The sequence below is a fragment of the Sparus aurata genome, chromosome 14 (genome assembly GCF_900880675.1).
Source record: "Sparus aurata chromosome 14, fSpaAur1.1, whole genome shotgun sequence".
NCBI lineage: Eukaryota > Metazoa > Chordata > Actinopteri > Spariformes > Sparidae > Sparus > Sparus aurata.
In genome coordinates this window covers 2236657-2257269 of record NC_044200.1, presented here as the reverse complement: position 1 = coordinate 2257269, position 20613 = coordinate 2236657, and positions in this window count along the sequence as shown.

Here is a 20613-nt window from a genome sequence, read left to right as displayed (position 1 = left end):
AGGGACACAGGAGCTACGCAGTCCTTAATGGTTCAGGGTGTCATAGACCTACCGTCTGCTACTTATTTAAAAGCTTCCACACCTGTGAAGGGAGTTGGCGGGGGTTTTGTGAGTGTTCCTCTTCACAAAATATTTCTGACATCCAACATCGTGAATGGGCCAGTAGTGGTGGGTGTTGTCCCCTCCTTGCCGATTGAAGGTGTGTCCTTTGTATTAGGCAACGATTTAGCTGGTACTCAAGTTTGTGTGACACCTTTTGTGAGTGAGGAACCTTGTGAGGCCCCCGAGACCATAGCTTTGGAGAGAGAGCATCCTGAGGTGTTTACAGCGTGTGTGGTGACTCGTTCTCAGGCTCGTATGGCTGTACAAGGGAATTGCAATGAGCAGGATGAAGTATCTGGTGGTTTGGCTGATCCATTTTTTGCTAGGCTGGCAGAGGTGTCTCCTTGCTCCGAGTTTTCTCGGCAAGCTCTTATATCAGAGCAGGAAAAGGATCCATGTGTAGCTCCTTTAAGACAGACAGCTGCTAGGGCTGAGGATATGAAGGATGTAGCTGAAGGTTATTTTCTCCAAGATGGCGTCTTGTTGAAAATGGCGGCCTCGTGATCGTCCTGCTGATGAGCTGTGGACTGTGATGACTCAAATTGTGTTACATGAGAGTTTCAGAAAGGAAGTCCTTCGTTTGGCTCATGAGGTATCCATGACAGTCATTTGGGTATCCGTAAAACTCAAGAGAAAGTCAGTAGACATTTTTACTGGCCTAAGATGCATAAAGATGTTGTGTCGTACTGGCGTAGCTGTCATGCTTGCCAGGTTGTGGGCAAGCCCAACCAGACAATTCCAGTTGCTCCTCTCTGCCTGTCATGGAGGAGCCTTTCTCTCGGGTTCTCATTGATTGTGTCGGCCCTTTGCCGAAAACTAAAAAAGGGAATGAGTATCTTCTTACCATTATGGATGTTTCAACCAGATTTCCGGAGGCTGTGCCATTGAGATCAATCAAGACCAGGGTCATAGTGGAAGCTCTGCTGCATTTCTTCTCTAGGGTAGGTTTACCATTACAGGTCCAACATGATCGTGGGTCCAACTTTACTTCTGGTGTATTCCTGGAAGTGATGCATGAGCTTGGAGTCAAACAAATCATGTCATCGGCTTATCATCCTCAGTTCCAGGGTGCAATTGAGAGGTACCATCAGACTTTAAAATCTATGATTAAAACCTACTGTGTTAGTTACACAACTGACTGGGACGTAGCAATACCGTTTTTACTGTTTGCTATAAGAGATTCTGTGAATGAGGCCACTGGTTTCAGCCCTTTTGAGCTTGTTTATGGCCATCAAGTAAGGGGACCACTGAGGATGGTGAAAGAGCAGCTGTTGCAGTCACCCTCCCAGACAGATGCTCGGGGTGGTGTCCTGCAGTATGTAGCATCCTTCAAGGACCGGCTGCATACAGCTTGTGATCTGGCCAGGAGTAATTTGGAAGCAGCTAAGGGAAAGATGAAAACCCAGTATGACCGGAAAGCAGTGAAGCGGACTTTTAACATAGGAGACCAGGTTTTGGTGTTGTTACCCATGGGTGGAGACAAGCTGGGGGTGAAATTCTATGGTCCGTATAAGGTTGTCCGGAGGGTCAGTGATTGTAATTATGTTATCGAAACACCTAACCGGAGACAAAAATCACGGCTATGTCACATCAACCTCCTGAAACCATATTATACTCGTGACTCGTCCGTAGTCTGTATAACATCTCAGGTTGCTGTGGAGGATGGGGAGAGTGAGGATGATGGGGTTGGGTCAGGTGAGCCAGTTACTGCTAGGCTTAAGAACTCCAGCGCCCGGGCCAATCTCAGAGAGTCACTCAGTCATCTCACCATCGAGCAGAAAGAGGATGTCGTACAGCTAGTGGAGCAGTTTAGGCCTTTGTTCAGCGATACACCTGGTTTAACAAAGTTAATAGCTCATGATGTTGACATTGGGGAGGCAACATCCCTACAGGATTAACCCACAGAAATGGGCTCAGGTGAAACCGGAGTTGCTGTACATGGAGGAAATTGGGGTGGTTGAGCAGGGCTCGAGTGAGTGGAGTTCTCCTTTAGTCCTTGTTCCCAAGCCTGATTTAACTGTGCGCCTTTGTATTGATTACCGAAAGTTAAATAACGTAACTAAAACTGATGCATATCCTGTACCCAGACTGGAGGATTGCATAGACAGGATTGGCAATGCGCAATATGTGTCTAAATTTGACTTATTAAAGGGCTACTGGCAAGTGCCCTTGACGGAAAGGGCCAAAGATGTGTCTGCATTTGTTACCCCTGAATGTTTGTACCGCTGTAAAGTCCTCCCATTTGGCATGAAAAATGCCCCGGCAACCTTTCAGAGGTTAATGAATTTGGTCACCTCTGGATTACAGAACACTGTGATGTATTTGGATGATGTGGTTTGTTATAGTGCTTCATGGTCTGACCACATGGAACAGATTAAACAGTTGTTTGACCGTCTTAAACAAGCAGGGCTGGTAGTCAACTTGCCTAAATGTGAGATTGGAAAAGGGCAGGTCACATATGTGGGGCACCAGGTGGGTCAAGGCTCTGTTAGACCTAGGACGGCCAAAGTGCAGGCCATTTTAGATCTGCCTGTCCCAAAAACGAAGCGGCAGCTAATGCGTCCATTAGGAATGTGCGGCTTTTATAGACGCTTTGTTCCAAACTTTGCAGCTGTGACGTCACCACTAACAAACCTGCTGAAAAAGGGAGTCAAGTTCAGCTGGTCAGCAGATTGTCAGAAAGCTGTTGAGATGGTTAAGGCTATCTTAGCTAGTGAACCAGTACTGGTTGCTCCGGACTTCTCTGCCCCATTTAAGCTGGCAGTGGATGCTTGTGATGTCGGAGTGGGGGCAGTACTACTGCAGACTGATGTGTCAGGTATAGACAGGCCCGTGGCATACTTCTCTAAGAAACTGAATCGCCATCAGAAGCGATATTCCACCATTGAGAAGGAGGCCCTGGCACTTGTTCTAGCAGTTCAACACTTTGAGGTTTATGTCTCTAGTGCTGGAGGTGATCTGGTGGTCCTCACTGACCATAACCCACCAACATTCCTGTCAAAGTTCAAAAAATCTTGTCAGAGAGTGTTCCGTTGGAGCTTGATTTTGCAACCACATAACTTGACTGTGGTGCATTTGCCAGGCAAGGAGAATGTCATTGCAGACGCCTTGTCAAGGGGGTGAGTGTATTAGTAGTTGTGTATGTGAAAATTTTCCCCGTAACGTGCCCCCGTAACTCTGAGTCTGGACCCCCCTGTGGCCCCCCTGACAGGGAGTCTGCATTAATAATACAATGATTTTGTTCTGAAGGGAAAGGCAGAAATAAAGTGTCTCAGCAGTTTACTACCCAATCAAAATAGCTGAAATTGTAAACACTGTTTTGTCTGAATGAGGGATTTATCCTTATTTCCGGGTTGCGTGCGATCCAGAGAGGGTATGTTGTATCACAAGATACAATAAGGCAACTGATCAAGTTGTTTGATCCTGTCGGTGTGGAGCTCATACAGACGCGGTGTCTGAGACGCAGACACTATCACACCAGAGGCCCTAACGCGCTATGGCATATGGATTCCTATGCCAAGCTGAAGCCATATGGCATTGCCATAAATGGTTGTATCGACGGTTTCAGTCGCTATGTTGTGTGGATGGAAGTGTATAGAACGAACAACGACCCAAAAGTAATAGCGGACTTTTTCATCACATCCATTGCGCGCTTGGGAGGATGCCCGGAGCGAGTGCGCGCTGACAGAGAACATGCTTGTCTTTTTGCGCAGGAACCACACAGATGCTTTTGCAAGAGACCGGAGTTTCATCTATGGACGCAGCACCGCAAATCAGTGGATTGAATCGTGGTGGGGAATCTTGAGAAAACAAAGTGCACAGTTTTGGATCAACCTTTTCCAAACCATTCAAGATGATGGACACTTCTCTGGGGATTTCTTGGATAAAAGTCTGATCCAACTTTGCTTCCTCAACCTTGTTCAGGTACAGTAGGCCTGCAAACTCATTACCGTTGGCCTTCTAGCCATAGTATACAAATATCCTGTCCTCCCCTTCTTCCTTCACCTGCACAAATTTAAACACACACGCTAAAAGTCAACATATGAAAGCACATCAGAAAGGATAATGAATAGGAGATTCCATAACACAATTATTAAGTCCCGCCTTCCTGGTTACAGTTGCTATGTCAGACAAACAATCTGTTTGACAGGCGACAGAAATACCGTATTATCTAAAAGTAGGCAAGTGATGCTATGGACGTACCCTTACCGGAGACCTTATTGCCTACCTTTAGATGATATTTCTTTCGACCCTTGACTCCAGAAAGTATGGACAATACTGTCTAGAGGCAGGTCAGTGTCCGGGAGACTGATTGAGTTGGCTGACATTGTAGTAGGAACTATGTAGAGTGCAGCGCAACCCGGACCTATTATGTGTAACACACAGGAGTGTATCATGCTGTATGTTCCCCACTAGGACGTCAGTAAACGTATTCAACTCCTATATAACGTGTCCTCAATGTGCCTCTACTATATCAAATAATACTTCAGACATGATACGAATTGTATTAGCCTAATAACATCAATCAGGTTGCACTGCATTTCAATATGTTGCCTGTCAAACCGATTGTTTGTCTGACATAGCAACAGTAACCAAGGAAGGCGGGGCCATTTTCAGTACTACACCCATAGATTGTATATACCATAGACATATATATGTCTATGGGCTACACAGTATAGTACTATAAACCATGCAAGATCAAATAAATAATGAAAATAGCCTATAAGTATGTGATTCAGCCCAAATTTACATGAAATCTAATTTTTCAACAATATATACAGCCAATGGTATAATGAATAAAGCCTTATGGGGTTATAGATAGATAGAATTACTTTAATGATCCCAGACAGGGAAATTATTTTGTTACAGCAGTAGTGGGTCTTTGTACTGTTATGTCTGATTTTTTGTTTTTATGTCTTGATATTTTGTTTTTATGCAGGATAAACTTGATGAGGTCGTGACAACCTGGAACTCACACAGGATCAGAGCGAAGGCAGGCCATGGTGTGATCGGAGGTCACCCTACCTTGATGTACACGCTTCCAGAGATGTACAGTGCTGAGGACAATCTCAAGGCAGTTGACATGGATGAGTTGGCCCTTTGTAAGGAGGAGTGCACCCCCAAAAGCCAATACCCATGGGATGACACTGTATTTGATCTCTGCTGTCTTCTGATGCAGGAAAAAGGATGGGATGCTCCTAAAGATGCATTTTCTGCTGCTGAACTGTACATCTTATTGAGAACTGAAATACTGCAAAATATCTGAGGGTGGACAATTCTCTCTGCATAAGGGAGGATCATTGGTGTAGGCTTCATTATTTCTGAGACTCAAATAGGCCACACAATAAAAGTATGGTTTCCTCTAAGTTGGATGTGTAAGAATCCTTGTAATTATCTATAACCAGTGTACAGTATACAGCCTACTCGCAGCATATGAGATAGACCCATGCATTTTGTTTGAATGGCATTTTAGTATCTTCATCATGTGTTATATGTTAAATATATTGAAAATTCTGAATTTGAAAATATGTTCTGAATTATCTGAGGCTACCTTAACCAGTTTTTGCACTACAGAAAATGCATACAGTGGTTGGAGACAGTTGTAAACAGAGCATTTCATGATTAGGCTATAGGTTTTCACCTCTTCTTACTAATGTTTATACATCAAAGCCCTCAACCTGCCTCTGTTACAGACAAGATAGTGGATTCAATCATTTATTGGAATATTTTTGACCACATTATTTTTTGGTTGGTGTCAGAGGTGAGTTATGCCTACTTATTCCCAACTTGATTTTGTACAAGATGTCATGGGCTAACTTTTGTTGCAGTAATAAACATGCAAGTTATGTAATGCTATCAATCCAAGGAAAGTGTCTAAAACGATGATCTAAACGTGCTGGTTCATATTAAAGGTTTTATTGTGGATGATACAATACAATGTGCACTTAATTTCTCACCAAATTAATAAGGCACTAGATTCACCAGAGTGTTAACCTCTTGCATTAAAATTGTTTAGAAGAAATGTTTAAATGCATAAAAATCTTATTTAATTGCATGTTTTGGCATCGGCTTGCAGATGCTTAACATGTAAATGTCTGAGTTTGTTGTTGACGATGTGGTCCGGCAGTGCCACTTTGTGGCCTGTTCTATTATTTTGGAGGAACGCCGTTTTCTTCTTCACTAGTGCAGTGCCCGTAAGAAAAGTGTATTCCTATAAAAAAGTGGGAGGTTAAGCAGCTTTTTCATGGATGGCCAAATGAGGCTGTGTTTGAAGGTGGGATGTCAGGGATATTTAGGTTTGTTGTGAAATCCGATATTCCAGGGTATAATTGGCTGTTTTTGACTATTTTTGATTTTGCCATTATATGTCACCTTAAAAGCTATTTACTTGGTGTCATTATTTTCAGCACAACCTCACATGTGTGACTGTACAGTTTTTTTCATTTTGACATACTGTATTAACACAATGGACCTAAAATCACAAAAAAAACATAAAATCAGAGTAGAAAAAGTTAGATTTTTTTACTGTGAAAACCACAAATATGTTTAACAAACCTTTTTTTTTTTTTTTTACTTATAATGCAAATATAAATTGTTGTTTGCTAAATATGTGCATACATTTAAAAAATGTACAAAGTTATATGTAACTATTTACATTTAAATGCAGGCAATGCTCAGGTCTGCCTGTGCTCCTTCCAGCTGAATAAATAGCTGGACTGCCTGCTCCACATTCAGCATCTTCTCATTGTTCTGACTCATTAAACAAAAAACCGACTCCACTACACACTAAACACACTACACCAAACACTACATAACACACTAACTACACACTCCAAACACGCTAAATGTCAGAAGTCTCTCAACTCTCAATATCGCTGTCCGACCATCGTTGCCTGTCAATCATCCGCCTAGGTCCCTCCCACAACTTCCTGTTCCTCAACAACCAAACTTGCTGCTTGGACACTTTCGTGACAAAAGCCCGTTTTTACCGTTTCTTCCTGCACCAGACACAAAGCAAACCTGACGGCAGTGTTCGAAAAAGCGTGGCGGACATTATTTACCCTAGGTCCGGTTTTGGACATGCCGATGCATCCGGTCCTTCGCCTCGGGAGGTGGGCCGTATAGCTAGCCGCTAGCTGCTAGCTAGTGGCTAGCTACACATGAACATCGACAGATTCCGATTCCACTTTGTTGTCCGCGCATCTCCAGATCTCCTCAGACCCGAACAGATTCGGTCCGGACTCGTTTAATTTCATTAATCCACAACAGTCAGTTTAGATGCACAGAACAGAATGGGACCGAATCGCCGGCAAAATCCCGGTCCAGCTCGTGCCGCTGCAGGTATAAATCCGCTTGTTTCTTCAGGTATGTCGTGGGCTTGAGCTCTGCAGTGATTGACTCTGTCGTGCACGTGGCCACGGTGTGCAGTGATTGGCTCTGGTGCGCACGTGGCCACGGTGTGCAGTGATTGGCTCTGGTGCACACGTGACTGTGGTGGCTCCGGTGGACAATGCTCGGCGGAATTTGTAAAGCATTTATGAAATAATTTATTCACGGTATCATTGCAGTCCAAGCAAATGCTTAGATGCACACCACTGAACCACGCAGCAGCCATGTTGAAAGTCTCGGGTCAGTGTGATCCTGATCCGCAGAGATATTTGACTAACAGACACACACACACACACACACACACACAGACAGAGATTCCGTGCATTTATAGATAGATGTGTTTTTATGATGCTGTGTACGCTGCTTTCCTCTCAGCAACATGTGTGTTCATGCTTCGTCTGAGGTACGGTAACAGTTTTGTACGTTGTTTTGTATAGTTGCCTATTTTTTTTATCCTGTGAGATATGAGTTCATATTGCAACTTCCTCATTTTTTATATTGTTCATGTCCATTGCCTCTAAAAGCGCCAAACGGTGAAGCACATGTAATGTCGAGAGCATGCTAGCAAGGAGAGCCGATGTCTGTATTCAAATAGCGCTCTCGGAAAGCAGAATGAGGTAGGGTGATTGTATGTTGTTGTTGTTGTTGTTGTTATTATTATTAGTATAAGATGTAAGATTTATTTTGTTTCATTTGGAGAAAGTATGTGATATTCTTTTGTTTCACACTTGTCATATTTTATTGGTAATTCTTTACTAGCCTGTTAAAATGATGTGTTCTGGGTTTGAAATGTCATTAATATGTGAACATGATTTTATATGAATTGTTTGTGGAACTACATGGAAATATTTTGTATGTTGTCTGTTTTATCCTGTAGTTTTCACAGTGTTGTATGATGATGGAGAAGAAGGAGAGGGAATTAAAAGACACCCGTTTGAAACTTGCTGTGTTTTGCTGTTAAATCCGAGTTGCCGCTACATAACACTTAAGTGAATCTTGCCCTTTAACTTCATGAAAAGACCATACACAAATGAAACTGATGCACTTCTTTAATATCAAATCATGGCTTGGTCCATTTGTCATAAAAACTGCACCAACAGAACACTCCAATCAATTCCTTTTTTGCTTGGTTAGATTAGTGAACCAGTAGTTTTCATTGCCTTTTTATGGGACATCTTGTGCCTAAACCTGGGCAAAATATAAACACATTCTTAGAACATGTGAAGTGTTATCAAATCTGCAAACTGCTTCATGTATACCATGTATACCAAGTTTGCTTCAATCAAAATATATACAGTATTTTCAATAAAAAAACCCTTCACTTCAATCAAAAAAAACCTTTTCAATCAAAGAAAAAAAAGTGTTTGAATGCAAAAATATAGTTGAGACTCAAAAAAATGCATTTGAACACTGTTTTTCTTTGATTGAAAATGTTTTCTTTGATAGAAGTAAAGGTTTTTTTGTTTGAAGCAACGTTTTTCATTGAAGTAATGTTGTTTTGTGTTTGGGCCATATTATGGGTAGGACATTTGTGTCTTTATAATTCAATCAAAAAAGAAGTTGCTTCAAACAAACAAAAATATTTTCCATAAAAAAATCACTTCAATCAAAAAAAACTAACTTTTTCAATCATAGAAAAAAAGTTTTTGAATCCCAAAAAATATTTGAGACTCAAAAAATTGCATTTGAACACTTTTTTTAATTTAAAATGTTTTCTTTGATTGAAGTAATCTTTTTTGTGTTTGGGCCATATTATGGATAGGACATTTGTGTCTTAATTATTCAATCCCAAAAAAGTTGCTTCAATCAAAAAAAATATTTTCAATCAAAGAAAAACTGTTCAAATGCAAAAATAAAATTGAATCCTCCCCTAAAAAAAAAAAAAAAAGTCATTTGAAGTGTTTTTTATTGAAAATATTTTTTTTATACTTGAAGTGATTTTTTTTTTGAATGAAGTGAAAAAAGTTTTGAAGTCGTTTTTTTTTTTGATTGAATTATTTTGACACAAACATCCCGTAGTGGGCGGGTGCTTCCCCATTGGTCAGACATGTTTGAGTGACAAGTGTCTACATCAACGACATCTTTCTGACAAGCAAGTCATGGCTGCCAGCAAGCCAGGGAGCAGTGGTGGAGTTGTTGTTAGCTACAGCATTAAAATGATTGGTGTCATGTTATTAGCCTACTCTGTTTGATATTTCGATTAAACATAAAGCTTGCTAACTTAATTCCTGTGACTAATTTGTGTGATGGTGTTAGACATCTAACGCCGTCATATTGTCAGGCAGGCTAGCTGATAACGTTTGCCGATGGCCCTGCACACTGAATGAATTGTTTATTTCACCTAAGTACAGAGGCTTGCTATGTGCTAGTGCTATGTTATGTTACAATAAGTAACGTCATTAGTGGTCAAACAGAAGAGAAAGCAAAAAAGGGAGAGGATGAACTTTTTTCATACCAGGGGGGATTGTAGAGAGGTCGGGGATGCATATTATTGATAGAAAACTGCTCTGAGGTGTATTTTGCATAATATGGGACCTTTAAGTAAAGGATCAGAGTATTTCCTCCAACACTGTGTAATTGTGAAACTTGGATTCATGAGTAGGTCTTTTTACAGTCATAACACCCCAAGCATATATGGCCATGGATACAACTTGAGAATTCAGCTGACCATCTGCCAGCAGACATTGACTGTGGTTGACTAGGAGCAGAAGAGAAGAGTTGAGATAGATTTGCCAATCCTAGCTGACAGTAACATCAAGAAGATGGAGCACAAAAAGATACCAGGGCTGGGAGGCCACGGTAACAATTATGCGACCGATATAAGCAGGTAAAGCAGGGGAATGAGAACACAGTTTGTCTTGTTTCCTTTCCAGATTGCCTCTCTGTATGATTTGTTTAACATAATGTATCGTAACAGTCACATAAGCACAATGCATATCGTTTTACCTCTTCTCAGGTTTATGTAGTTCTATTTGACATTTTCGAAGAGTTTCTGTAAATACATTACATTCTCTTGGTCAATTTCACAGCGTAAATTGTTTCCAAACACCATTTTTATATAGTGTATAAAACACCTATAAATACAATAGACTACCTTGCTTCTGTAAAAGAGCAGTGAAATGTGTATCCAAACAATGAGCTTAAGTTACATTTTTAAATATGCTTAAGTTAATTTAAGCTTGCCAATTGTGTATATTATGGAAAGATCTAGTTTATTTATCAAAAAATCATACTGTTATTTTGACTTTTTGGTTGAAATGTAACCCTCATTATAGAATGACCCAATATCTCTGTGTCTGTGTGTTAAACTGTGTCTTAATTCCTCTGCTTTACATGCTTTATACAGGTCAGATAATATGCTTTATATTGACAGATAATATTAGCATATTATGTGTGTTTACTATGAATATGTACATTTGTTTAAATTTAAATATGTAAGGATACTAACTTAAATTAACTTAATTAAGCATATTTAAAAATGTAAGGATTACTCCAACAGTACACAGTAAAAGTACTTCATATTATGCATGCAAGTAGTCTAGGAAGTTCAGCAGTATATGAATCATAGACTACTTATGGAAAATAAGCTTTTCATTCCACGTCAAAGTTGGGTGACATATCCTTAAGTTTTTTCTGTCGTCCTTTACTTTGAAATCCGGACGCATACCTTTGTGATACCTTCAGTTTATTACCGGGAATAATTACTGTAAAAGTATCGTAATTTTCACGGGTCTGACTGTGAGACTGCAGTCTGCCCCACTGTCACTACCAGCAGCTCTTCAGAGCGGTTTCATTACGATTACCGTAAATGTTAGTAGATTTGACCAAGCAAACGCGAACCACGGCTGGCTTGACCGCAGTAATCCACTGGGCTGTGTGAGAAGATAGACTCAGGCTCTGCATGATCTGTTGCTGCTAAACAGGCAGCGCTGCGGGCAACAGTTGGCCTGTGGACTGTTGTTTGACCACTAATGACGTTACTTATTGTAACATAACATAGCACTAGCACATAGCAAGCCTCTGTACTTAGGTGAAATAAACAATTCATTCAGTGTGCAGGGCCATCGGCTAACGTTATCAGCTAGCCTGCCTGACAATATGACGGCGTTAGATGTCTAACACCATCACACAAATTAGTCAACGTGAACTAAGTTAGCAAGCTTTATGTTTAATCGAAATATCAAACAGAGTAGGCTAATAACATGACACCAATCATTTTAATGCTGTAGCTAACAACAACTCCACCACTGCTCCCTGGCTTGCTGGCGGCCATGACTTGCTTGTCAGAAAGACGTCGTTGGTGTAGACACTTGTCACTCAAACATGTCTGACCAATGGGGAAGCACCCGCCCACTGCGGGATGTTTGTGTCAAAATAATTCAATCAAAAAAAAAAAAAATGACTTCAAAACTTTTTTTTCACTTCATTCGGAAGAAAAATCACTTCAAATCGAAAAAACATTTTCAATAAAAAACACTTCAAATGATTTGAGGATTCAATTTTATTTTTGCATTTGAACAGTTTTTTTTTGATTGAAGCAACTTTTTTTGGGATTGAATAATTAAGACACAAATGTCCTACCCATAATATGGCCCAAACACAAAAAAGATTACTTCAGTCAATGAAAATGTTTTCTTTGATTGAAGTAATCTTTTTACTAGTAATCTAATTATTCAATCCCAAAAAAAGTTGCTTCAATCAAAAAAAATATTTTCAATCAAAAAAAAGTGTTCAAATGCAATTTTTTGAGTCTCAAATATTTTTTAGCATTCAAAAACTTTTTTTCTATGATTGAAAAAGTTTTTTTTCCGATTGAAGTGATTTTTTTATGGAAAATATTTTTTTTTTGTTTGAAGCAACTTCTTTTTTGATTGAATTATAAAGACACAAATGTCCTACCCATAATATGGCCCAAACACAAAACAACATTACTTCAATGAAAAACGTTGCTTCAAACAAAAAACCTTTACTTCTATCTAAGAAAACATTTTCAATCAAAGAAAAACAGTGTTCAAATGCATTTTTTTGAGTCTCAACTATATTTTTGCATTCAAACACTTTTTTTCTTTGATTGAAAAGGTTTTTTTTGATTGAAGTGAAGTTTTTTTATTGAAAATATATATTTTGATTGAAGCAAACTTTTTTTTGATTGAATAATAAAGACACAAATCTACCATCATATTTGCAGTAATTCAATTAAGCTAAGTGAATGTATGGAAAAAGAAACATTGTACAACTGTGACTGGTCATAATATAACATAATGCTGAACATGTATTTGCAGGGGAAAATGTCACATAAAAATGAACACGCACATTTACAAATATTGTTGTCTACCATAGAAATTATGTGAATTCTTTAATTGAGTGGTATTCTCATTAGCTCATTGTAGCTGCCTCAAGTACACACAAATGTGATTATCTGTGCATGTTGGTTTCAGTCAATATTAGCCAGTATATTTACCCTCACATCGCTCAGTCTGACCAAATAATGTGAATAAACTTTCACTACTATCAGGCAGACCCTAAATCTGTGATATTGAGGTTTCTTTTCTCAGCGTGAGTTAATGTCATTTTGTACAATTATGTTTTTGGTTGGCTAAATAATTAATCTCGGATTCCATTTGTCATCATCTATTTGTAAGAAACTCTAACTTACCCCAAACTGTCATGTATAAAAATTAAATAGTTTGTGAAAATGGTGTTTGAATTGACCTTATACAAACAGATAGTGAGTGAAGTAGTGAAATATCAGCTACTGGTATGAAATCATAACATCTGACATTTCCACAATTTATAGGGCTCTTAGTTGTTGCATGAATGCAGGTGACCTAAAGACAAACTGCATCTGTAAAAGCCTTTCAAAGTACAAAACCTTGTACGAAACCTTGGTTTGGCAAGAGCATGGTCATAATCATGGTCGAGGGGCCGCATATTGTGCTACACAATGTCCATCACCCAAATGTTGCTCTCAAGGACTTCATTAAATTCAAGCACGAAAGACTGGGAAATTTTCATAGCAGTCAGGCAGCTCAAGGATCATTCCACATGTCCATCCGATTGGTCGTCTTGCAAAATCAGACATTACTGTAAACTCAACAGCGACACTGTCTGACACAATCACATTGGATCCTGTGTACATTTTAGGACATCCTCAGGATCAGGCTTCAGCGTCAGACCTCAGATGAAAAGGTATAAGGTCTCAGGAAAAGCTCTGTCACACTCGCACCAAACAGCCACATGAAAAATAGTCATTGGACCAAAAGGCCTAAGAAAAAAAACTTGTCACACTGAAGTACCTCAGGATAAAAATTGTCACACTGAAAGCATTAGTAACTAAGTTGTTACACTGAAAGGTATCAGAAACTAAGTTGTCACACTGAAAGGTATCAGGATAAAAATGATCACATTGAACGGCATCAGGAAAAAAAATATCACTTTGAACAGCATCAGTAACTAAGTTGTCACACTGTAAGGTATTGGGGAAAAAATGATCACATTGAACGGCATCAGGAAAAAAATTATCACACTGAAAGGTATCAGGAAAAAAATTATCACATTTAACGGCATCAGGAAAAAATTATCACACTGAAAGGTATCAGGAAAAAAAATATCACATTTAACGGCATCAGAAACTAAGCTGTCACACTGAAAGGTATCAGAAAAAGAATTATCACACTGAACGTCATCATACTGAAAGGTATCAGGACAAAAGTTGTCACATTGAACGGCATCATACTGAAAGGTATCAGGACAAAAGTTGTCACTCTGAACGTCATCATACTGAAAGGTATCAGAACAAAAGTTGTCACACTGAACGTCATCATACTGAAAGGTATCAGAACAAAAGTTGTCACACTGAATGTCATCATACTGAAAGGTATCAGAACAAAAGTTGTCACATTGAATGTCATCATACTGAAAGGTATCAGGACAAAAGTTGTCACATTGAATGTCATCACACTGAAAGGTATCAGGAAAAAAATATCACATTTAACGGCATCAGGAACTAAGCTGTCACACTGAAAGGTATCAGGAAAAAAATTATCACACTGAACGTCATCATACTGAAAGGTATCAGGACAAAAGTTGTCACATTGAACGTCATCATACTGAAAGGTATCAGGACAAAAGTTGTCACATTGAACGTCATCATACTGAAAGGTATCAGGACAAAAGTTGTCACACTGAACGTCATCACACTGAAAGGTATCAGAACAAAAGTTGTCACACTGAACGTCATCATACTGAAAGGTATCAGAACAAAAGTTGTCACACTGAACGGCATCATACTGAAAGGTATCAGAACAAAAGTTGTCACTCTGAACGTCATCACACTGAAAGGTATCAGGACAAAAGTTGTCACATTGAAAACTCTATAATCTCTCATGTAAATACCCAACTGCATTCATTGTGTCATGATTTTTTTTAAAAAAACGAAATAACACCAATATGTACATTTTAACACGCTTAATTATACATTTATCAATATTCATATCATGCACATAGTAAACCGTAATTATTGCATATATTTACACAAGATTTTAATCGAGAAAACACAGAACAAGAAAATTTACAATTAAAAATAACTTATTTGATTATGAAACATTTTATTTTAACACTTAAAATAATAATAATATCAATAATACTAGAAAAGCTTGAAAGGAGCTGATCTAAAACAAAAAAGAGCCGTTTTGATAACTGGTCACAGTCTGCAGACAACCTCCGCTTTCCTCACAGTCACCACACACGGGACTGTGGCATTTCAAGTGTCCGAGGTTTGGTTCCGTTTGCAGCTCTTTCGGACCGGCACTGCCTCCGTCTCCGTGTCTGCTGCTGCGGTGGTTGGTTCCGCTGCTGCCCACCTTGTGCCGACTGCCGCGGCCGCTTTCCCCTCCATGTATTCTGCCCTCAGCTCCTCTGCCAGCTGCTGCAGGACTTTCCTCCGGGCTCTCCTGCTGCTGGTGCTCCTTGAATAAGATGCGGGCATTGATCCCAGCCAAGTCGAGGAAGATGTTATAGAAGACCGCCACTGGCCATCTTCCATACCGCCTTTGACGGAGTACGCCCTCGCCATCTGGTCCGGGACGTCCACACAGTATTGGTGTTGTTATAGTACATCACAGACTCTGGTTTTGCCTTCGCCCCAGTAAAGGTGCCCACACCTGTGTGCGTGGTGCTCAGTATGCAGACATTCTTCCTCGGATTTCCCTGGTACACAGTCAGAGTCGCATCTCTTCAGCACCGAGCAGCTCCGCACGCTGTTTCACGGAGGGGGAACTCCTGTCTATGTTTGCGCATGCCAACCAGGCTATACAACTAGATTAATTAACTTGCAAGTAAATTCGCAAAGAAGCACAATAAATGTGGAGTCTCGTTGTTAATGAGACCCTGCAAAATGATGCGCGGTCAATACGACCACGTATGGCCAAAATAGGTCAAATATATATTTTCTTTGTCTTTTGTGTAATTTATATAGCATATATATATTTATATAGCATATATATATATATATATATATATAATGTGATATATATATATATATATATATATATATATATATATATATATATATATATATATATATATATATATATATATCCATACCCCGCACTTTTGAAAAGCTTGCTACACCTCTCTATTGTATGTGTTTTGGGGTTTGTGTCGTTTTGGTTCTGCATCGTTTCTTTGTTTGCAGCATTTTGTTGTTTGCAGCATTTTGTTGTTGCATGTGTTTTGCGTGTCTTTGGTTCTGCATCGTTTATGTATTTGCAACGTTTGCCATTACTGCGCATTTGCCCTTGTCGGCCACCGTACTTATGTGACCTCTGTAGGAAACTGATTTTCCCGATACCAGTCAGTGTGACAACTTTTGTCCTGATACCTTTCAGTATGATGACGTTCAGTGTGACAACTTTTGTCCTGATACCTTTCAGTGTGATGACGTTCAGTGTGACAACTTTTGTCCTGATACCTTTCAGTGTGATGACGTTCAGTGTGACAACTTTTGTCCTGATACCTTTGAGTATGATGACGTTCAATGTGACAACTTTTGTCCTGATACCTTTCAGTATGATGACGTTCAATGTGACAACTTTTTTCCTGATACCTTTCAGTGTGACAGCTTAGTTTCTGATGCCGTTAAATGTGATATTTTTTTTCCTGATACCTTTCAGTGTGATAATTTTTTTCCTGATGCCGTTAAATGTGATAATTTTTTTCCTGATACCTTTCAGTGTGATAATTTTTTTCCTGATGCCGTTCAATGTGATCATTTTTTCCCCGATACCTTACAGTGTGACAACTTAGTTACTGATGCTGTTCAATGTGATAATTTTTTTCCTGATGCCGTTCAATGTGATCATTTTTAGCCTGATACCTTTCAGTGTGACAACTTAGTTTCTGATACCTTTCAGTGTGAAAAATGTTTTCCTGATACCTTTCAGTCTGAAAATTTTTTTCCTGATACCTTTCAGTGTAACACCTTAGTTACTAATGCTTTCAGTGTGACAATTTTTATCCTGAGGTACTTCAGTGTGACAAGTTTTTTTTCTTAGGCCTTTTGGTCCAATGACTATTTTTCATGTGGCTGTTTGGTGCGAGTGTGACAGAGCTTTTCCTGAGACCTTATACCTTTTCATCTGAGGTCTGACGCTGAAGCCTGATCCTGAGGATGTCCTAAAATGTACACCGTACCTGTGCAGAATCTCTGAAACTTCCCGAGTTTTTCTTCATCCAGTTCCCGGATATACCTTCTGAGATGGTGTTCCACCTCTTTTTGCTTTGCTGTCTTATCCGCTGGAAACTTCAACAGCCTTGACACCTTCTTAGATGTTGGTTTCAGGTCAGCATACATCTTTGTGAGCCTCTCATAATTCAGAGATAGCTGTGGTTTTATGATTTCCCTCCAACAATCAATAACAAACATTGGCCTTTGCACCAGTTCTTTGTGGGAAATTTCCATCAGAATTTCTGGTAGGGTGTCTGCTGAGGCTCTTCTTCTGCATTCATAGTTGTTGAGGACCTCCAAAAGGTCATCAGGTTCAACAGAGGAGAAATCTTGTAAAGCTTCCCTGAGGATCTCTCACTCTTGGAAACTTACATATTGAAAAAAGATGTCTATCAGGTCAGTGTACACTGTTCCAAATAACATTTCCTCAACAAAGGGGGGTGCAAGCTTGATGGGAAGGTAGTGAAAATCTTGGTATCCTCTCATGAAAATTAGGCCAATGGCTCTCCAGGTGTCAGCCTTGAAATTGTGCCTGATGAAGGGTACTTTGATTGTTGTGCCGAGTGTGCAACGATCATAAAATTCTTGCCAAAAAGCACTGTAGACATCTCTTAGAACTCCTGACCCGCTACCAGCTTCTTCTGAATTATCTGGGAGTAATCTCCTCACGGCCAGTGGTCTGGTCAGAGTCTCTGGGTCAGAAAATGCTTCAATCATGTCATTAAAGCAATTTGCATGGTGTATAGTTATTATTTTTGTTTGATGTGAACGGTCAGGTGTTTCAGCCTGATAAATCCGGTGGTCATCTGGATCAAACTCAGCATCTGTGTGTGGCCCAAATGTAATTTCAGGGTCAGCGTTATCATATGGGTTATCGTCTAGTGTGTTTACATCATCTATAACAACTACATCCCCCTGTACTATCTCTGATAAACAGAAATGGATCTCTGATATCACTGGGCAATCTGTGATAGCAACTGGGTGATGCAGACTGACCTGGTCCTGGCCTTGGTCTAGATCTGAGTAACTGGATACCTGAGACAGTGATTGGCTGTCAGAAACTTCAGTAATTCCATCCTGGTCCTCAAAGCTACAATCATCATCTCTGTGTTCAGGCTCAGTGGTAGAGGATTCTTCACCGGATTGTGGTTTTGCTTGAGTGACAATGTAGAAACGCAGCTTGGGTAGTTTGACAGTGTCATACATTTTGCCAATTGAGACATCATCAGAAAACGAGTTCTGCTTAAAATCCCATACATCAAATGTGAAGTCTGATACATGGCCTTTACTTGAAACACCACTTGGGAAAGAAAGACTCTTCCCCTCTTCCAGGATGTCATTAAATCCACCATTGATGTCCATAACAACAGTTCTAGTGCCCCCTCCTTGTTTTGCTCTGCCTTTGTCTTGGTGTATCCATCTATCTCAATTGTCCGTGTAGTTAGCTTTTGTCTGGAATCAGATTTGGAGGTTTGAGGCTTTGCTTAATTTTCTTTGGTTGACTTTTTTAGCTTAATTTTCTCCCTGAGTTTTTCAAGTAGACCCAGTTTTCGCTTTGAGACAGGCTTTTGATTTCTTTTGAAGTGCAATCCTGTCTCCATATGAGGGAATGTAGTTGGCCAAAGCTGAATCGTCCATAAGCAGGATGACATCTACGTCGATCTGTGAAGCAAAGGAAAACCATCATAAGGGTAATAATATAATGGGCAGTCCTTCCCCACATTACATTTTGCCCTGGAATACAAAACTACAATCAACAGTGAGCTGAAGTGGTTGGACATTATGCAGCATTGTTTTAATACAGCCATTACTGTAATTATTTTTTCACATTTAGAATTATGTTTTGCCAATTTTCATCTTAGTCTAGGGATAGACACTTGACGTGATAAGGTAGTCACTCATATCAAATCAAACACTAATACTTGCAAAATGAAATGAAGATTCAGGCCAATACAGAGCCTGAGCACATCACCATAGCGCAGCCCAAAACAGTCTGAAATCTTAAACAGAACAGGTACAGCATATTGACAGAGCCACCGCAGATTCACTGTAGATTCAGGGATTTGTATTACCAAGTAATATGCAAATGTATGTTAGTATGTCACTGGTCTAGTAGGCTATGTTCTAAAGAAAATCCAAATAAAAAAGAGTAAGCTACGTGATTACTTGTGCCCTTCCCTATTTAAGTCTGACTTTAACCAAACATGTTATCCATCTGATATGGCAGCAAAAATATATTTATTAATTAAATTAAGTTAATATGATTAGGCCTATAGTGAACGGTTGCTAAATGTGGGTTACCACTTCTCAGAGAATACATAACCTCACCCAGGGGATACCTGGATGTCAACTGGTCTTCTGCATCTCAGCTGCCACAACACACCGTTTGCTCCTCCATTAATGCGATGGCTTCTTCGTGGACTCCCGATTTCGTAGGAAATCTGTCACGATGACTGACATTTTTGCCAGATCCAGGGAACCGGTGTTCTCACGGATTATGGTCCTTTACATTTCATACAATGAGGTCACATGAAGTTTACATATTCTATTAGTTTAACTGAAAAGTTACGACAATCAAGATAGAAACAAGCTAGCTAACGTTAGCTAATAGGCTAGTAGATAGAGTGACGACTTGAACTCAACAAGGTTGGTAATGTCAATAAGGAATAGGCTTTACGTTATTGATATGGTACATTTATCAGTTAGGAATACAGTTTCACCACTTCAGAAAATCACCTTCACACTCCACAGACGTCTGGCTGGCTGCTGTCATGGAGCCGTCAGTCGTTTTTTTTTTTTTTTTATATTTTTTTGGCCTTTTATGGCTTCATTGACAGCACAGCTGAAGACACGACAGGAAACAGGGAGAGAGAGAGGGGGAGCGACACGCAGCAAAGGCTAAACGGCGCCCCAAATCTGTCAGTCGCTTTGTTGTGGTACGTGGTCAAGCCTCTGCAGTTTTTTATTTTTTTCACCCGGCTTTTTTTTTTTTCTTCGTAATGTAAAGCTATTATTTTGAAGACAAAATTGTTGTCACCATTCACTGCCCAACTTCATGCTTCACGTCACATCACATGTTTACGCCTACCCCAGTGGCGGCTTTTGGAAAAGGCGGAATATTATGCCTTTTAGAGAGACAAGGCAGCACATTGACGCCCTTACCTTGGAGCTAATATGCCACCTTTTCTGTCTCTCTCTAGCCGTTTTTTATACTGGGCAGCAAGCCGCCAAATGGTCGCCCTTTTTGCAGCAAGGTTCGTGGATTTAGACAGAAGGCGGTAAATTGGGGGTCTGTTTTGGTCTTACTTGGTCTTAATTACTGACACAATATGTAAGAACTTATTACATTAAATGTGGCAAAGTTTATTACATATTGCGTTCAAGAATCTTATTAC